Consider the following 5283-nt stretch of genomic DNA (forward strand, 5'->3'; position numbering starts at 1 on the left):
AAGATGAAAAAGTATGTGTTATACTGGTTAGGGTACTGGTTAGCTTTATGTCAGCTTGACACAGCAGCAGAATCAGTTTGGAATAGAGACCCACAGCTGAGCAAAAGTTCCCACCACACTGACCTATGGGCAACCCTCTGGGGCATATTCTTGATGGGTGATTTTTTTTTAATGTATTTATTTTTACTTATATGAGTACACTGTAGCTGTCTTCAGACACACCAGAAGAGGGCATCAGATCCCATTACAGATAGTTGTGAGCCACCATGTGGTTGCTGGGAATTGTACTCAGGACCTCTGGAAGAGCAATCAGTGCTCTTAACTGCTGAGCCATCTCTCCAGCCCTTGATTGATGATTGATGTAAGAGGGCTCAGCTCCCCTGCAACACTCAAGAGAGTAGGCCCTGTACCTCCCCAGGGGCAGCACAGTAGAGCCTACCCCAAGGGCACAAGAGTAGGAGAGCTGTCTCTGCACCCTACCGGTTTCAGCCAAGACAGTGCTAGAGAGCTCACCCTGGTGGGTGTGTGTGCTGGAGGGCTGCCGGACTGACCAATGCAACTACAACCCAGACCCAGATCCAACACTTTGAGTTGTTTCACCCCAACATTTACTCCATCTATGAACTGCTGGAGCATGTGAAGGGGCCGGTCCTGCAGATCCAAAGCTGCAGGATCTCCAAGACACAGGGCAGCGAGAGGATGTCTAAGAAGAGTCCTGGTGAGGATGCAGTATGGATGGTGTAGCAGAAGCCAGAGAACTTGAACCAGACCAATGACTCATCGCAATGAACATTCGCAGGTAAAGATGTGTGGACAAGAGGGTGTACTGTGGGACACACTGTCATACACTACAGCTTCCACGATGACTTTTTTTTTTCTTTTGAGGGAGAGGCTGGGTAGAAGGGACAGGGACCTGAGTGGGCTTGGGGTTCATGATGTAAAATTCACACAGAAGGTCTTAGAGGAACATCAAAAGTATCCACCCCAGGGTAGCTAGATTGTATCAGGACTGAGTGAGTGACAATTAACTGTAAATGAGGGGATAATAAAATTAAGACATGAGGTCCAAAAATTACTAGCATCTAAAATTATAATAGGTAAAACCAGAAAGAAACTAGAGCCCCAAATATTTCCAGCATTTCTGACTCTTGGCCAAGACGTAACCAAGGATAATTACAGCTTCTGGCCAAAGCACAGTTACAAGAGCCCTATGATAAACTGCCTGGCTAGTTTCACTTCCCTAACCCTAAGGACACTTGGGACACCTGGTCATGTGATCCTGATCTGGAGATATGGTTGCTTAAAGGAGTCCAAGCTGTTAGGTACGAGGACTGGCAACAAGCTGAATAGACAGCATAGAGGACGTGACTTCTGCTCTCCGAGACTCACAACTATGACTTCTAAGCCACAGGTCACACCTCCAGTCTTGAGAACCAGCCTAGGGCCAAAGGCAAGGAAAAACAGCATTCTCAAGTCACCCTACGGGACATGAGAGTCCTGCAGACATATATATTTAAAGATATGACCTTACTCTGGACTTCAAGCTGGTGAAGTGAGACATGGATTATATAAATTCATGTCTAGACTCTCCTCACAGCATCTTAAATCCCTCTCGGCTCCATGTATGACCAGGGAGGACCAGGCTGAACTTTTAAAAATCCTTTCTCATACTAGAAAATATTATGTAATGGAATAGGCCCTTTAAAGAATCAACTTTAAGTTGTTCTGCTTCCCGATCCATCTTTTGTTAGTGTGGTACGTGTACCACAGTTAATGAGTTCATGTCAGTGCTTAATTATTGACTAAATCCTTCATTCAGATTGCCTCAGTTCAGACCAAATGTTGTTTTCCTCTTCCATTTTTAAACATGGGCTGAAATTAAGTTTTAAGAAGTGGGTGTTAGCGAATGTCAAGGATTTCTGAATTACATTCCACAAGAACATCAGGTCTGGGGAGGAACCATTAAAGGTTGAGAGAAGTTACATTAACTAAGTGTGTCCTAGGAGGCCTCCATACAGGAGGACTTAAGAGATGAACTATAATCTAATTTAGTTCACAAGCTAACTGAATGTTTTGCTCAAGTATATACAGTTGTAAAAAATAGCTGACTCCCAGCCAATCACAGAATCCAAGTTTCAATCAATCACAGGTGACCAGGTGTTCAAACCACGTTCTAAAATGGCAAATTGATCTAGAACCAATCTCTTCACGATTTCCAATTTTGATCCCATAGTTACTTCCTAGCAACACTGCAAACCTGAGTCCATTGGAGTTATTCTGGTACTGATTCTGGGCTCAGGAAGGAAAGACAATTAAGATCTTTAAATGTTTAGGTTTTGTCTTTTAACAAAGGGAAGGAAGGTGGTAATCATGCTCCTGGGTCCAGTCCTGTATCACTTGGGGCAGCATGTTTTTTTTTTAATTTCTGTTTAGGGTATCCATAGAAGAATTGGCTTGAGGAAAAATGATTTTGCTTATAAAAAAGAAGCCTCAAGCAGCTTGGAAGTGAAGCTATGTGCCTTGGGTTATTTTTAAGTTGCTGTGATAAGACACTATGACCTAGGTAACTTATAGAATAAATACCTTATCGGTCTTGCAGTTTCAGAAGGTTCGAATCCATGATCATCATAGCTGGAAGCATGGCAGCAACAGGCAGGCAGGCATGGTGCTGGGACAATAGCTGAGATCTTACATCTTGAGAGAGCAACCTCAAGGCGGAGAGAGACATTGGAGATGATAGTGTGAGCTTTCAAAACTTCAAAACCCATCCTTAGTAACACACCTCCAACAAGGTCAAGGTCATGCCTCATAACCCCTTCCAAACAGTTCTACCAACTGGGGACCAAGGAGTCAAACATCTTAGCTTATGGGGACTGCTGTCATTCAAACCATCATACCATGGTACCTGGGTTGACTGAAAAGGCTTCCGCCACTTACATAAGGTGTCTGCCTGCTAGACACCACATTACAAGATTAGCAATTATAGTAAGAAGGGAAACCAGGCATAATGGCACACACCTTTATTCCCAGCATTCAGGAGGCAGAGGCAGGTGGATCTCTGTGAGTTTGAGGCCAACCTCGTCTACATTGCAAATTACAGTACAGCCAGAGCTACAGAGTAAGATCCCGTCTCTAATGCCACCCTCCCCTTACCAAATCAGAAAATAAAAAGAAGGATAAAATAATATTCTATAAGAAAATTACTTCTGTGGTTTCATATTTTCTAGTTTCCCCTATAAAACATAAAATAGATTAAATCCAAAAGAAAACTCATCTTCAGGGTGCAAGTTCAGATCAACCAACAGAGACAGAGTAAGTATAAAGAATTGTCTCATTTCTGATCCAGCCAAGTGACGTGAATACTCTAAAATCTTGCTAGCTGGGCAAGTGCTAAAAGCCTCAGTCACTCTGCTCTGCGCTCTGAAGACCCAGCAACACTAGTCCCCACCGCCTCCGAATGTGCAGCATGATTTTCAGAAGTGCTCATCTTGCGATGCTGCAGCTGATGAACCCAGTCAGGTGTTCTACTGAGAATGACCCCTTTTTGGCTTCCTTAAAGAAAACCATTCCTTAAAGAATGATTTTCTCAGCCTTTCATTCATGGAGACAGCTGGTTGACTCCCAGTTTCCTGTCCTTCTAAATCAATGCTTTTAATAGATGATTTGGAGAGCAATTAGCCAAATACACTAGACCCTTCTCTCTCTAGGGGAGAGTCAATATGACTTACTGGGAGGGATTTTCTAAGCATTCAGATTGAGGCTTTAACCTCAGCATAAACATGAGCAAGGTATTATTTCTGAGCCTCAATTTCTGCATGTATAGAACAGTAGTGATACGGGCCACCTCCAGCAGTCATTGCAAGGAGAAGTGACACAGTATGCTGGGGTCTGGCCCAAGTGCATGGGAACACTGTTAAGAAACTTGGAGAATGTTTTTACTATGGTTTTGTTTTCCATGTTGGGATGGAAGACAGCATTATCACCCATGTTGGACAAGCACTCTACAACTGAGCTAAATCCCAGAACTAGTGATGTTGTCCCTACATACATCATCTACAAGCAGCGGTTCTCAGCCTTCCTACTGTTGCTACTTCAGAACCATCATTTTTCTACTGTTATGACTTGTATTGTAAATGTTTTTGGAGGTAGAGGCTTGTCAAAATTGTCATGACCCACAAGTTGAGAAGCACTTATCTATCAACTCGACTCTACTACATTTCCTTACAGGATCTCTGAGCCCCATTCACAAAGAATACAGTTGCTACTGTCTCCCTTCAGTGGAAGATGGATTACTAAGCAATACCATCCTTTGGGTCAACTTTGCCAAGAAACAAGTGACCTAGGGAATAAGGTGTTGGGGAATTGTGCAAAGAAGAGGCTACACCATACTTAGACTTCATCTGAATGCTTTTTTCAGCCTTCCATGCACAAACTCAGTCCATCTTCTTCATAACTCTAAGCAATAGACACTATTATCATTATGTGGTATCCTAATTCAGGGAGTCGATTTTCACTGTGGTTCAGTAACTAACCCTACCCTAGCTGGCTAGCAATGGGATTCAATCCAACATAGGCAGTCTGCAGGGCTTATTATCTCACACTCACTCTCTAGAGTACAAAAAGAGCTCACTCTTCCCAGCATTATGGAAGCCAGTGTACACCGGGTCGGATCTATAAGCCACAGAAAAGACTCCAGTTGACTTAAACAGAAAAGGAATATATTTAAAATGTCTTAAATTGAAAGTATCTAAAAAAAAAAATAAGTGCATCAGATATAAACAATGTCTGAGAACGTGAGGGCTTTCTTGAATTAATGAACCTAACATATCAGACAATGTGAAGAATTGGAGAGACGTAGATAAGAACTAGATTGTGTGTGTGGTGGGGGGGGTTGTTATTGTTGTTTTTGTTGTGGTTGTTGTTGAGATTGGATTTCTCTGTGTGGCCCTTGCTATCTTGGAACTTACTCTGTGATCAGAATGGCCTTGACTTCAGAGATCCACCTGCCTCTGCCTTCCAAGTGCTGGGATTAAAGGTCTGTGCCACCACACTTAGCTTAGAAGTAGATTTTAAGATGGGCAGTGGTGGCGCATGCCTTTAATCCCAGCACTTGGGAGGCAGAGGCAGGCTTATTTCTGAGATTGAGGCCAGCCTGATCTATAGAGTGAATTCCAGGACAGACAGGATTACACAGAGAAACCCTGTTTAAAAAAGGAAAGGAAAGGAAAGGAAAGGAAAGGAAAGGAAAGGAAAGGAAAGGAAAGGAAAGGAAAGGAAAGGAAA

General features: G+C 42.9%; 1 long non-coding RNA gene across 1 annotated transcript in view; it reads right to left on the reverse strand.

Moving 5' to 3' along the window:
• Nucleotides 1-5283, reverse strand: part of LOC115031542 — a 129197-nt gene that overhangs the window by 81558 nt on the left and 42356 nt on the right. Inside the window, exon 4 of the long non-coding RNA XR_003837200.1 lies at nt 2584-2708. This is a non-coding gene — a long non-coding RNA (uncharacterized LOC115031542). The remainder of the gene's footprint in view (nt 1-2583; nt 2709-5283) is intronic.

This window comes from Mus caroli, chromosome 7 (assembly GCF_900094665.2).
Source record: "Mus caroli chromosome 7, CAROLI_EIJ_v1.1, whole genome shotgun sequence".
NCBI lineage: Eukaryota > Metazoa > Chordata > Mammalia > Rodentia > Muridae > Mus > Mus caroli.